Source organism: Urocitellus parryii, chromosome 11 (genome assembly GCF_045843805.1).
Source record: "Urocitellus parryii isolate mUroPar1 chromosome 11, mUroPar1.hap1, whole genome shotgun sequence".
NCBI classification, from domain to species: domain Eukaryota; kingdom Metazoa; phylum Chordata; class Mammalia; order Rodentia; family Sciuridae; genus Urocitellus; species Urocitellus parryii.
In genome coordinates, this window is record NC_135541.1 from 46,375,173 (window position 1) to 46,390,434 (window position 15,262).

General features: G+C 42.8%; 1 protein-coding gene across 1 annotated transcript in view; it reads left to right on the forward strand.

Moving 5' to 3' along the window:
• Positions 1–15,262, forward strand: part of Ror1 (receptor tyrosine kinase like orphan receptor 1) — a 163,162-nt gene that overhangs the window by 26,287 nt on the left and 121,613 nt on the right. The gene's annotated exons all lie outside the window — the stretch shown is intronic.

Genomic DNA, 15,262 nt, shown 5'->3' on the forward strand with positions numbered 1-15,262 from the left:
CCTGGTGACGGGGCTCAGAGGACTCAAAGAGCTGTCAGCTGGAACAGGTGGGGCCCTCAAGGGCATCCCTTTCTCTCAGAATTCTCTGCATGGTGGCCTCAGGGTAACTGGTAGCTGGAGGCTCCCAAAATGACTACCCTCAGCCTTTTCTAACCTAATCTCCCAAGTCTTTTACACAGTGTCATTTTGGCAGCACACTGTTCCTCAAGGCAGCCACCAGATGCGAAGAAAGAAGACGTGGACTCCACTTTTTGATGGAAGGAGTGTAAAAAATTTTTCAGACCTGTTTGTACATTTCTGCTTTTACACTTTTTCACATATAGGACATATGAAAAGAAGTAAGCACTGTCTCTGTCCTCCAGGAGTTTTTATTTGACTCAAAAGCCATGTTTTTTAGACAACTGCTGGTTTGGGGCTTCACTGAAAGATACATGAATTCCAAATAGTCTAAAGTTACTAAACACCGTGAGTAATTGTGGCTAAATGGTTTGCCACTTTTAGCCACAATTACTCACGGTGTTTAGTAACTTTAGATTTCAGTGGCCTGGGAGTTAGTATGGGCAAGCAGATAGGGTCAGGGTCTTATTTTACCATGCAACTCTTGTGTGCTGGGAATTGCCTTGATATTTTGCAGGAATGGACAGTGAGTATGCCTTGGACCTCCCAAGACAGAGCAAGAGCCACTCCTAGAGATATAACCCATGGAAGTACTGCAAAAGGGAAAGAAGATTTTAAGCACGAAGGTGTACATCAGGGCATTTTTAAACAATAAAAATCAAGATGGAAGCTATTCAGCTAGTGGGGAAATCCTTTCATTAGGACTTCTGATGGAAATCCATCATCAGGAGTCTGTGCCTGCTTTTCTCTGGATTTCTGAGGTGACACCTACATGGTGAGGAAGAAACAGGGACACAAAATCAGGATCCCAGCAAATGCTTCTCCATCTAAAGTCTTCACCCACTCTCCTTCCCCTGCTCAGGTCATCTCATGCCTCCTGAAGTCCAGCTGTGAGCACAGTGACCCCTTTAGCCTTGTTGGACAGCTGCCCATTGCCAGCCAGATGAAGTGTAGAGCTACTCATTCCTGATGAAGCTCTTGCCTCAGTCTTGCCCAACCTGTCTGTTCTGCCTTTGTGCCCATTACTACCTTCACCTTCCCCAAAAGCAAACAGGTACAATTTATTCCCTTTCTTGTACTCACTCTAGCCACCTGCCTTTCAGCCTTCACTCATCCTTTGCCCACAGCAAGCCATCTCCTCCTCCGCCTCCTGAGAGCAGAGTTGACCTGCAGAGGTAAATGATGGATACCTGGAAACTTCCATGAGTTGCAGCAGTCTCTTTGTGAAAAAATTTAGATCCATGATATTAACAAGATGGTTATTAAGACCATGATGAAAAAATGCCTCAGGGCTGGCTCCTCAGTATGCTTGAGAGAGTGGGACATTGTTAGCCCTCACCATGACTAGGGCGTGCATTTAACAAATATTGGGCAGGAACTTATGACATCAAGCCCTCAGCCATAGACAGGCAATTCTGCAGGAACTTTCCTGCCTAAATATCAGTGATGTCTTGACAGAGGCACAGAGTGAAGCGGGAAAGTATGGGCAGTGCACGTGGAGTTTTTAGCAGATATGTGGGGGATTTGTCGGAGCATCACCAAAGCTGGCATCTGGCTTGTGTGCCCTACTCTCCCCAGCCAGCCCCCTGCCAGCCTGCCCCTCCTCATTCCTGATCATCCCTGCCTTCCATTAAAGTCCAGCTCAGGCATGACCTCCTCTCCCAGGCCCTCCCTCATTTCTATAGCTGGACATGCTCACTCCACCCCTCCCCCAGCATTAAACAATCTCTTTCTTTCCTCTTCCCTGTTCTGATTATTTGTATAGGTTTCTTTTTCATTGCTCTTCTGTGAGGTTGGGGGAGATGGGACAGGTACCCCTCAGTGCCTGCACAGGTGTTTAAGAAGTACTTGCTTGTTTTTCTTTCTCCCTCCTCTCTGCTGTACTTCTGCCCTCCCCTGAATGCCTGCACATTCCAGCAAGAGGACAGGAAGTCTGGGGTTTCTCTCCCTCTCCACTCTGCTCAGGTCTTTCCCACTCTGCTTGATGAAAGGCAGGGTACTGCCTGGCCCCCATGCCACTGCCACACAGTGACCCCAGCCGCCCATTTTGGTTTCCCTCTCTATCCTTCCTAACTCCTTCGCTCAATGTCTTGACCTCGTACTTGTCTCCTACTGTCACTCTAACTTGTATTTTCCAATTAGATCCCTGGAGTGTCTCCTTCTTTCTTCAAGATCTACAGGGCTATTGAAGGACACAGGCCACATCTCCTCCTTTTTTAAAAGCCAAGCCATTGCCAAGTGTTGCCTCCTTTGGAGCAAGGACAAATCAGGCTGCATCCAGGGCCTTCGAAGACAGAGTCAAAATGTATTTTTGCTACCTTGTCTTGACCTCATACTTGGCTTCTACTGTCACTCTGGCCTGGAAAATGGGTTGTTTCCTTCTTTGACATCCCTGAACATGTTCAGATCCCATTCCCTCATGCTGGTCTCTTTACCTGCTGGACTCCATCGCCAGGATGAGGGACCACTTGGCTCCATGTATTCACCTATTTGTAGAATATTTTCCACATCTATTTTTTTGCAGTTCTGTGCTAGCTTTCAGAAACTGCAATGAGCAAGGTGTAATTGGATCCCCAAGGTTCAGTCTTCTGTGTGGAACTGATTTTATCCTTTTGCTACTAAAAAATAGTACTCATTTAAGTCTTTCGATGTAGTTGTTTTATTTATGGTGCTGGGAGTTGAACTCAGGTGCCCTCTACCATTGAGCCACTTTTTTTTTGAGACAGGATCTCACTGAATTGCTGAGACTGGACTCAAATGGGTGATCCTCCTGCCTCAGCCTCCTGAGTTGCTGGGATTACAGTTGTATGCCGCTGCACCCGGCTCACTCCAGTTTTCAACTGTAGATCCCTCAATGCTCTTCTGTTTTCTTGCAAAAGCAGTAGAGCAGATAATATCTGGTTGTTGAGGAATTTGATTCAAAATGTGAGGGCAAAACCCCTGTTCATTAGAGGACATTCAGGTGACAAGCGTTTCACCAGTGTGCTATGCTGCTGGAAAGGGATCTGGGGTGTGGCCAAGTCAGCAGATTCTTTCAGATTTTGAAACACAAATCTTACACAAGGGATGGAGACAGAGGGAAGAATGGTGTGTGTGCCCTTCCATGTTCCCTGAAGTTTACATCCTGGGAAATCCTGAAACCAGAATGTCAGCCTCAGTGGAACTGAGCTGGAATGTTCTGAAGAAAAGGGACACAGCTTCTGTTCAATCAAGATGTGACTTTAGAAAACTGAGGTGCTTAATATAAAGCAGAAAGGGGCACGCGAGATCAGGAACCACGGAACAAGAATGAAGCACCAAAAAAAGGTTTATGGGGGGGAGCTCCCAGGCGAGGTTCACCAGTCCACCAAAGGGTGAGGACTAGGGAAGTCGCAGGCAGGAAAGGCAAGAACAACGCTAAAGAGGGAATCTGGAGATAGGAAGGCCTGGGCCATCTAAGTGACAGCTACCCACAGCAGGTTGGCAGAGCTGAGTTTAGTGGGTCACATCTGTCTCGGGTTGGTCAGGGCAGATGTGAAATGACAGGGTGATTGCTTCAGCCCTGGGAACCTGGTGGTTGGGGTCCTTTGCCATGTCAGCTTCTGATTGGCCATTTCTGGTCTCCTCAGCCAAGTGGAAAGTCCTGCCCACAGCCTGAAAGGGCCAGGGGAAGGGAAGCCTGCCCACTTAACACTTAACTCTGTGGTCTCTATTGGAATAAAAATTCACAGGCCAGAAGGGGAAACTTTTACATTTACAGTCACCCAGATTCCACGTAAAGCCATCAAATCCGAGAATTTATGATGACTGGGCAAATGGCTACCTTAGAGTCAGGCCAAGGTAGCAAAAATACACTTTGACTCTGTCTTGGAAGACCCTGGATGCAGCCTGATTCCTCCTTGCTCCAGGCTCCAGAAAGGGCTGAAGCACAACTATGGCATCTGCAGAAAGCAGTGACAGGCCTCCATCGTGAGCACCATGAGCCATGCTGACGCTGAGGCGTCTCCCGTTCAAAGTATGGAAATCACAGAGGTGACTTATGATGTGTTCTGCTTGCATTGGCCCAAAGCCCAAACCAGAACTGTATATCAGGCTTGGCCTTCCAGATACTATCTCCAGTCATTTAGAAGTTCATTACGCAGACCGACTCCTCCCGTCCTGCTGTCACTAAGGGCTGCCAGCGTTTTTCATGGGTTTACAGCTCAGCTTTCGAGGAGGAAAGTGCAGTTTTGAACTGGCAGTGTGGCATGCAGGGCCTGAGCCTAGGAGGCAAAACCTTCTCTTTTTGGTTGTTTTTAAGTTTGCACCTTGCTAGGTTATAGTGACATAAAGCTAGTGGTTTCCCTCTTGTTATTAGATTTGGTTTTGAAGGCCCAAGAATTTCTGTATCATGCCATAAGCATTTAGCTACAGAGGAAGATTTAGGTTTTTAATTTTTCAATTACCATTTTAAAGTTAGGGTGAATGAGATTGCAAAAGTCAAAAGCAAGACTACGAATATTTCTGCAAGACAAGTGGACCTAATGTCCAAGCCAAAAACCTTGAGTCCAATATTTCAGTTGGAAAAGTTTGATTAGTTATCAAAATGAATCCAGCATCCTCATGGTTAAGTATGTTTCTGCTCACCACTTCTAAATATTCTCAGTATTTTAAAATGGAAATAAAACATGCACCCATGGTAATTATGAAGTAACAAAATGACAACCCTCACCCAAATAATGAAAATTCTAAGAAAAATAAGTTGACCACCTCAACCACAAAACTACATAGATTGGGTGGCTTATCAATAACAGAAATTTATTTCTCATAGTTCTGAAGCTGGAAGCCCATGATGAAGGTGTAGATATTGTAGAGTGCTGTGAGGGTTCCTTGGCAACCATCTTTGTCTGTGACTTCCTGTGGCCAAGGATTTCTTTCATGAAGACACTAATCCCACTTATGAGTGCTTCACCCTCATGACCTCTTCAGCTCCAAGGCTCACACCTCCTAAAACCATCACATTTCAACATACAAATTTTAGGGAGATATAGACATTCAGTCTATAATATCCACAAAAGCTTATAACTAGAAAAAAAAAAACAACAGTAGAGTAATTGTGTTGGTGGTTGCTCATGATCCCATCAGATAACCTGCTCCTAGAGAGATAATAAGGATTTAAGGCAAAGATCACTACCACTGGTGTGAGAAAGAGGCACCTCTGATTGGACTCAGGTTAGTCAATGCAGGAGAAGTTCTTATTGGCAGTAGGGTATCAAATAGCAGGTGGGGAGGGGGCAAGTTGGGAGTGGGGCAGGAGAGTGGAACTTTGCTCGCATCCCAACAGTGACAAAGCCAGCTATGCAAAAACTTCTGTAAGCTTTGCCATCTTCTGTAAAATGCTGCTAGAAAAACCTGCCCACACCACCATCCCTGGGTTCTGCATAAAATGTGCAGGGTCAGGATAAAATGCAATGATATGCAAAATGCCTTCTCCTTCTGCCTGGATCAACTATAACTGGGACAAAAAGCAGTCTAAGTGTGCAGTCCAGTCATTCTTTTTCTGCATGGATCTTAAGGACTTAAGAGGAAAAGGCAGTTTCCTTAAGCTATTAAGAGTCCATTTACATACAATTGGTCTACTTGTAAAAATACCTATTCATTAAAACAAACCCCTCAGGTAGCAAAGTTTTCTTAAACTCCTGTGAGTGGCTCTGGGTATTGAGTGGGCTTCCTAAAGAAAGACCCACAAAGGCTGCTCTATTTCCCCATTAGTTGAGATTTATAGGGTGTTTGGGTCTAAGTGTACCTTTGCAGAACTTTTTCTGATGTGGTGTGTGTTCCCTGCGTCCTCTGCCATCTGTTGTCTGATCCAATGGGCCTTCAGTAAACCCACAGCTATTATACAGAGGTCATTAGCTCAAGCCCAGCTTGAGGCATTTGTATTTATGTTCTCGGGAAAATTGAGTGGCGGTCCCGGACCCAGCCTGGCACTTCTTTTCACTTTGAACCATCATATGCCCAGGTCAACGGCAGCTTTGCTCAGCCAGAAAGTATGTATCTCCATTGTGCTCTCTCTGGGCCTGGCTAGGGACAATTGGAATCTGGAAAGTTCCAGCTGACCTCTGGGTTAGAAAGGCAGTTTCACTCCTTATCAGTCACATGGCCTTCGGTAACATGCCTTTGCACTGGTCCTTCTTGTGGACCCAGGGGATTGTCCGGGAGAAATCTCCGGGCAATTTTTGAGGAATAAATAGTTACAGGGCTTTGGGCAAGAGTCCGTGGTTAGAAAATGGTAGCTTTATCACTGTGACCAAGTGTTTTTCCGTGGGAGAATGATTTGGGGAGCATGTTTTTATGCTTATGCTTGGATTGCAGGTGGAACCCACAAGTCAGAGTATTTAAAAAAAAAAAAAAAAAAAACTTGGAACACTTTTAGTGTTCCAGAGATAGATTATCTCATTTAACTTCCACAGCATCTCTCATGGATAAGTACAATTATTAGCCCCATTTTCCAGTTGGGCCAACTGAAGCTTAGAGGTCAAGTGACAGAAAGTAAAAGATAGAGCTTGGATATGAAGCCAAGCATCCCAGCTCCAGAGCCCATGTTCTTAGTTACCCTATTTTTATTTATTCTAATGGTGATGGGGATCTGAACCCAAGATTTGCACATGCTAGGTTAGTGCTCTACTGCTGAGCTCCATCCCCAGCCCAATAGTCTGTTCTTATAAATAGCACCTCCAAGGTGGCTGACCCTCAAGAACTAAGCTCCTGCAAATGGGATCATGCAGCTGTCCTGGGCTTCCACCCTGTAGCCAGTTTACCTCCTCCTTTTCTCTTACCTGAGGTTCCACAGGCTCAGACACCCCTCAACGGATAATGAACTGTGGTTATTCAGAAGTCTCCTGCCACTTCGGCTGATTTTTATTAAACGCAGCTTGTGGCTCTGACTCAAGAATGCACAAGCTGATTTAGATTATGCTTTGCATTGAGTTTATTAAGATAAAAAATATTTCCCAAGATAGTGAGTCAGAAGAATTTATGGTGAAGTGTACCGAAAGTGAACGCAGGTTGATAGCATGAACAAAATGTTCTCCCAGAGTCAAATGCGATGACCTAACTGTGTTTGGCAGCCTTCCTTTGTGTTTAGCTAAGCATTTTATTTCATGTCAGGAGCCTCCTCCCTCTGTAAGAGGGAGAGGTCATGTAGGAGGCTAGCATTTTGGCATGTGCCCCTCTTGATACCCAGGCCCAGGCCCTAAGCCTAATTGCACCCTGCCCCTTGCCTGACTGGCTGCATTGTCATGGCAACGCCCCATTCAACTTTTTATATCTCAAGTTTCTTTCACCTGTCAAAATGGGACTAGAACTCTTGGCCCTGCCTCCATCCCGAGGGAAGATGGAAGGGCACTTTGAAAATTAAGTAATAAATGTTGGGAGGGATTTGTGGACCTGTGGATGTGACGTCTTGTCAAGCAGGACCGTAATAAATGGGGTGTCTCCAAAGCTAATTTGCCTGAAATTCACTTGAGCCTTCCATTTACTTAATCAACCAGCATTTATTAAATGCCTACAAAGTTTACAATAACACATGGAGCTCTGGGAGGAATATAGAAAGGAAAAAAAGAGGAAATGGTGTCTCAATTCCCGAAGAACTCATAAACTAACTTCTTTTTTCTTGCAGTTCACTTTTTAGGTTGATTAAGTCTCAGGATACAGGATGCCTGGGCTGTATTTAAAAAGCTCATTCTCTATGGTGACTTCTAGTTACGTCATAAGTAACTAGTGGTGATTTACTTGTTTCTAGTACCGGTGGGTATTGTCACGTGCTGGGTGGATTTATAAAAAGGGCAAGAATATTTGTAGTCCTGGTTACAGTGATGGAAAGCACAGTGAAAGACTATAATCTGTGTTTATTGAGAAATGGGGCATCAGGTAATTGTATGGTTTCTGGTGTCCAGAGGGCCTGAATTTGTGTCCTGATTCTACCACTTTCTGGATGTATGAACACTTCTGTATCTCAGAGTTTTTTTTTTTTTTTTTTTTTTTGCGGGGGGGGGGCGGGGGAGGATGGTGCTGAGGATTGAACCTAGGGCCTTGTGCATGTGAGACAAGCACTTTACCAACTGTCCCCAGCCCGAAGCCTATAGTATCCCATATTCCCAATTGGTTTCCCATCTAAGGACTAACCAGGCCCGACCCTGCTTAGCTTCTGAGATCAGATGAAATTAGATGCATTCAAGGTAGTTTGGCTATAGACTCAGCTTTTTTATCTCTAAAATGAGGGTAATAACAGTGCCTATCTCACAGGTGTGTTCTCAAGTTTAAATAAGATGATGTACGTGAGATGTTCTGAACAGTACCCAATCTTCATAAATTAGAAGAAGAAGCAGCAGGAGGAGGAGGGGGAGGATGGGGGAGTGGTGTTAGCTTTCTAACTTTTTGTGAGTGGGGGAAATGGTGGCATTAAAAGGATACTGGCATTTCATTTTCCTACTTTTTAAAAAAATACTGATTTTTTTTATTTGGAGTCTCAAATTTTTGCCCATATAGGACACAGTCATTTGGGACTCTCCCAGAGCCCAAACTGCTTGTTTAGAAATCACCCCTTTCTTCTCTCTGACTTAAAATGCTCAAGGCTTGAGCTAAACTGTCTTGCTCTTAAGAATTTCAGACCAGACTAGAAGGTGGAAGGGCAGTAAAGGGCAGCTTAGAGTGTGATGGGAAGAACACTGGACTTGAAGTCCAGATCCTGGCTTTGCCTCTTATTAACTATGAGCTTTGGAGTAGGTCTTACATCCTCTGATGCAGTGTACACGTCCTGACGTGCAAAGCAATGGTGCACAAAACAGCGGGGGCCTTAGTGCGTATCAAGACAGTGGCACCAAACTGTGCCACACCAGTGGTCATCTTCTCCATTGCTATCCACCTGCAGTTAAAATAAAACAAAAAGTCAATTGCACTTTAGAATGTCTTCAACAAAGCAGCAAAATTTATTGATTTTATTAAGTCTCGACCCTGGAGAATGTCTCTTTAGTATTGCATATGGCAGAATGGGAAGCTTACGTAAAGATCTCTAGCTGACTCCTGAGGAACCAGTACAATGAGGATCTCAAAGAAAAGCACTTGAGTTTTGAGCGGAACTAGACCCTTTTTACTTGAAGGAATGACTAACAAACTATGTTTAGTTATTCTTGAGATTTAACCAAATGAGCCTGCCACTTCAAGGAAACAGATAGCATTCGTTGCCAGCAATAAAATTTGACCTTTCAAGCAAAAAATAGAAGTTTGGAAAACTTTTAGCTATCACCATGAACTTCATCACTTCCTAATCTTGTCTGATGTCATTAATGATATTGATGTATGTGACTTTTCTATATTATATAATTAAATGTGTCCACATGTGAGATACATATATATATAAGTGATCTTATGTTTTTTAACAGATAACACTTTCTGTTTCAAAACCATACATGGATTGGTGATGCATTCAAAGTGCAAGATAAATCAGTCCTTTTTAATGTAATGAAGTATGAAATGTTCATTGATATGGTTTAGATTTCACCTGGCAATTTAAGAAACTACCCCTTGTCGAATTTTGGTGTAGTATCAAAGAACAGCATCCTAAATTATCTAAAAGGCTGTTAAAATGCTTCTGCCTTTTTCAAATGTGGGAAGTCAAGATTTTCTTCAACAAATACAATTTATCTCCACAGCCTGAATGTTAATCCAGGAGAATACAGTAGTCTCTGCTCTAAAAGCAAATACTACATTTGCTACAGTATAAAAATCATGCCATTCATCTCCCTATTGTATGTGTGTGGAAAGTACAGTTGCTTTCATTAAAATATTTATTTTAAGTTGGGGTTATTAAAATAAAATCTTAAAATTTAAGATTTTCTCTTTGGGGTCTTCAGTATTTTACATACTAAAATCCTGAGACTGACTGAAAGATTCTGGAATTTCTGTTCTAGAGCATGCACTCTGGAGCCAAAATAATTTGAAATCTCATGTCTTCTTAGTGTCTGTGTGATCTTGAACAACTTCTTACCCTCTCTGCCTTGAATTTCTCATCTGTAAAATTTTCGTAACAGCACCTGCTGTGATAATAAGTACCATTTGTCATTACCACTGGTATTGCCACCAGGAGACAGAGTTAGTTCAGGGACATACAACTATAGGTGGAGTCAATTGAACTGAGACTTTTTCTCTCAAGCTAGATTATATCCCACCTCCCACCCACAAGTCTGACACGTCAATATTTATAGTCTAAGAAAGAAGGGGGAAAGGGATCAGAAATGTACCACAACCCAAGCACACATTGTCAGAGGTATCAAACCACCAGAAAAAATTACAAACAGCCAGATTCAAATGTAGGGCCAAATGGCATTGTCTTATATTCAGGTTCCGCAGGCACCTATTGCCTGTCATTTAATGGTTCTGCCCACGTGGAAATACAAACTTCCCCCAGAAGGGGCAGACCCCCAGAGACCCCAGCAATAGACAACAAATGCAAAGCCCAAGGAGGTGAAGTGGCTATGGGACCCCCACAGCTACTAGGGGCAGAACTGGTATTTGAGTCCAGTGTGCAGGTCAAGCCTAGGTGTTCTCTGAAAGGAACAGCTAGATCAGAGTCTGCAATGGTCACACTGAGCTTTGGATAAGACTAGAGTTGGGCCCCTAGCATGGCCCACGAGGCTGCCACCGACGTTCCAGCTGGTTGTGGGAAGAGAATGGATCCTGGCCAAGGGCTCGTTAACAACAAGAAAGAGAGCAGGGATGCAGACATGCGTTTTCACTTTATTTTATTCCCGGCACAGAATGCCTTCCTGTCGTTTAGGCAAAATGCTGTTCTGATGCTTCTGGTCTTTGCCCAGCTGAGGAGCAGACCATTTGTTAGTCCTGCGTGCTAAGTGAGTAGCTACAGATGGCCAACAAATGCCAATCTTCTTCTATGTTGGGAAGAAGTCAAGACCAAATCTCCAATTGTGGCAAGGCTCCATTGCTCAGTAAACACAGAGATCTGTTTATGTTTCCTTTGTTCTTTCCGGAAACACACTGGTTTCCAGTTGCCCTGCACCCCTCTTTTTGTTTTTAGATGGGTGTAATATGGATACAGAACAGAGCAGATCAGGCAAGATTCCTGGCCCCCGGAGGGGCACTGAAACACCCATTGGAAACATGGCTGAAACTCAGACCCCTGGAGGTAGGGGAAGAACCCTGGCCTGGGAGTGGCTGTGTGTTGGGTTCCAGCCTGAGTTAGGCAGCAATCCCAGCTCTGTGCCCAGCCCTAGGTGGGGCTCAAGTACCAAAGCAGTTTGATGAAGCGGGAAGAGCCAGATGGTGGAACCAAAAAGATGTGAAATGGACCTTAGTTTGGCCAGAAGACCTTGAGAAAGTCACTTCCCCTCTCTAATCCCAGGTTTCCTCCTCCTAAAGCAGCAATAGCAAGTCTCCCTCGCAGAGTTACCATGTTGGTAAATACAAAAATAAACCCTCCACATGTGGCAGCATCACAAGGCCCTCTGTTATTGCTGCTGTTTGGGCGGCTGCCTCCCTTGGATTTCATATAGGTGTGAGGCCAAGCTGAGAACTGAAGGCCATTGGTGATGGAATCTTTGGGCAGTTGGCTGTGTGATCACAGGCGAGTTAGTTTATCTCTTGAGTCAGAATTTTCTCATCTACAACTGGGAATCCTGGTCAATTAATGTGCCTTTCCTACTGACCCAGACATTAGAGGATAACAGGGGATGGAGGCCATGAAAACATTATGTAATCTGCCATTATGTAGAGGTTATTATTATAAAAATGATAGTAGCAACATTGATTAACATTTCTGAGTGCTTATGTTTCACCAAACACTGGTTTTAAGTGCTTTACGGCGTCACCTGATTTAATCTTTCACCAACGGTTTTGCCAGGTGGAACCCTGTAATTCCTATTTTTCAGTTGGCTAAACTGAGGTACTGAGAGGTTAAATAACTTGCCCAGGTTCACACAGATAGGCAGGAGGAAGACCAGAGATTCACACCCAGCCAATTAAATTCCAGAATCTATCCAATGGAAAATTAATAACTACGCTTATATTGGTATTATGTGATTGCTATGTCTACATTTCTCTCTACAGAGAGTGTGTAGTTATACATTATCAAAGCATCCGTTGGAGTTTAAAGCTGTAATAATAACTCCCTACCTTCTGGGCATATCTCAAAACATCTAAAGATCATGTGTGATTATATTCATGAACAAACAGATTCACGGATTGAAAAGATAAGTATAATAAGTACAAAATAGTATATATATATAGCATCATATATATGTACGATTCATATGCATACATATGTGCATATTATGATATATGAAATTATAGTTTTCTTATAGAAACATGCTCTAAGCTAGAGATCAGAATATATATTAAGAAAGCAAGGCATTAGCAAAATCATTTATGGAACCATGATTGTGTGTGGTGAGAAATAATTATTCACTGGCTTAGGTGAGATGAAAACTATTGTTATGGTAACACAGTGAATGATGGTCATGCTTAGTCTCTTTTCCACCACATGCACCCGGTAAGTGCCATTCACACATGCGGCAGATTTTAGCAACACCCCTTCCCAATTTGTTGGTGGAAAATGAAAGCAAATAATGAATCATTTATTTTTAGCATTTATGAACTCATTTTATAGGCATTCAAGTAATTAAATCACCCAGTTAAGGAGCTCGAAAATGTTATTTTCCAATAAATTTCCATTAAATGCAACAAATTTACTGTTTCAACTGTGCTGTTCGATACAGTAGCCACTAGCCACTTGTGGCTGTTTATGTTTAAAAATCTGGTTCCTCTGTCCTCTAACCATATTTCATGAGCTCTGTAAGCCATGTGTGATTAGAGGCTGCCAGTCACTGCAGCTCATAAAACACGTCCATCCCTGCAGGGAGTTGCTGGACGCTGCTGGGCTCTGTGATGCATGGGGAGGGGGGACTAGAACCTTCTGTGGCCTGCCTTGTAAGCTGCTTGCAATGAAGGCAACTGCTTAACAAGCATCCCAGGTTTGGGGCTAGGGATGGACAGAGAGCAGTGAATGGTGGGAAAGTATGACAGAGAATCTACCCAAGGATGCGTGGTCAGGAAAGACAAAACCAAAGGAAACTGCATATATGTGAAGAGCAAGCAATTTTTTAAAATAGTAAATCTAATTTCAAATTATTTTCTTTGCCTCTGGGTTCCACAACTAATATTTAGTATGATTTTTAAAACAGTATTTATTGAAGAATAATCCTAAATATAACTTATTTCATTGTTAAAATCTTTGATGCAACAAAATCACAGAAGAAGCCAAACACAATTATAGCATGATTCCATTTATATGAGATCCTGGCATAAGCAAATTAATTATGATGATAGAAATTAGAACAGTAGTTGCCATGGGGATAGGAGGGAGGATGTGTTTGAGAGCAGGGATTGACTACAAAAGACTTCAGGGTAGTTTGTGGGACACTGATGTTCTGTCAAGAAGGAGCATTAGCTGGAGGCAGGGCACATGCCTGTAATCTCAGTGGCTTAGGAGGCTGAGGCAGGAGGATCATGAGTTCAAAGCCAACCTCAGCAACTTAGCAATGCACTTAGCAACTTAAGAAGACCCTATCTTTAAATAAAAGTATATTAAAAAGGGGGGTGTGGGAATGTGGCTCATTTGTTAAGCACCCCTCAGTTCGGGAAGGTTTCAGGCACATTTCTCAATCTTGTGCCATGTAGATCTAAATGTGTTGCTCCTGCTTTTTCTAGGTTTTTTTTTTTTTTAATATTTAGTTGTAGTTGGACACAATATCTTTGTTTTATTTATTTTATTTGTGTGTGGTGCTGAGGATCGAACCCAGGGCCTCGCTTGTGCTAGGTAAGCACTCCACCGTTGAACTACAACCCCCAGCCCCTTTTTTCTAGCTTTTGATGATTTGTTTGTTAACAAAAGTGGCCAAGCTGGGGGCAGGGGGAGCTGGGATTATGGCTCAGTGGCAGAGCTCTTGCCTCACATGTATGAGGCACTTAGTTCAATCCTCAGCACCACATAAAAATAAGTAAATAAAATATTGTGTCCATCTACAACTAAAAAAATATTTTTAAAAAAGTGGCGAAACCGGAAGTCTGTTTGCCAGAGGTTAAAAAAGATGTAAGTTTAGAGTAGAAATTATTTTAGGTAAATTTTATCCCCCCCCCCCGCCGCCCCCGTTCTTCTGTTGGAATTTGCAACGAGGAGCATGCATTATTTTTATAATCTGAAACACAAAGGTTCATTTTGTATTATCTTTTTTATGATTTTATTTATTTATTTATTTTGCATTACAATTCTTAATACACCATTATACCATAATTTATCATATCTCTGATTATATATAAGGTATGTTGACACCAAATTCACATCTTCATACATGCATTTTGTATAATGATGAGGGTCTCCTTTCACCATCCATGCTATTCCCCTTCTCCCTCCCTTTCCCTCCCACCCTTATTCCCTATCTAGAGGTAATCTTCCTCTCTTGCTCTCCCTCCCAACCCCATTTTGAATCACCCCCCTTATATCAGAGAAGACATTCAAGATTTGTTTTTTTGGGATTGGCTAACTTCACTTAGCATAATCTGCTCAAATGCTATCCATTTCCCTGCAAATGCCATGATCTTATTATTTTTTATTGTTGAGTAATATTCTATTGTGTATAAATGCCACATTTTTTTTATCCATTCATCCACTGAAGGACATCTAGGTTGGCTCCACAGTTTAGCTATTGTGAATTGTGCTGCTATAAACATTGATGTGGCTGTGTCCTTGTAATATGCAGGGTTTTTTTTAGGTCCTTTGGGTATATAGTCTGAGAAGAGGAATAGCTGGGTCAAATGGTGGTTCCATTCCCAGTTTTCCAAGGAATCTCCATACTGCTTTCCAAATTGGCTGCACCAATTTGCAGTCCCACCAGCAGTGTATGAGTGTACCTTTTGCCCCACATCCTCTCCAGCACTTATCTTGTCTTATCTTAAAAAGTACATTTATCCATGGGTACCATGTAGTTATTTGAGGACTTTGAGTTTTATATTCTGATTAGTAATAAATTTCCCTCCAAGCAGCAGGCCCTGTGGATGGAAGGTTAGCAGTCATGGTCTTGGTTAATGCCACTGCTTCAATCCTCTGCTTTCTCCA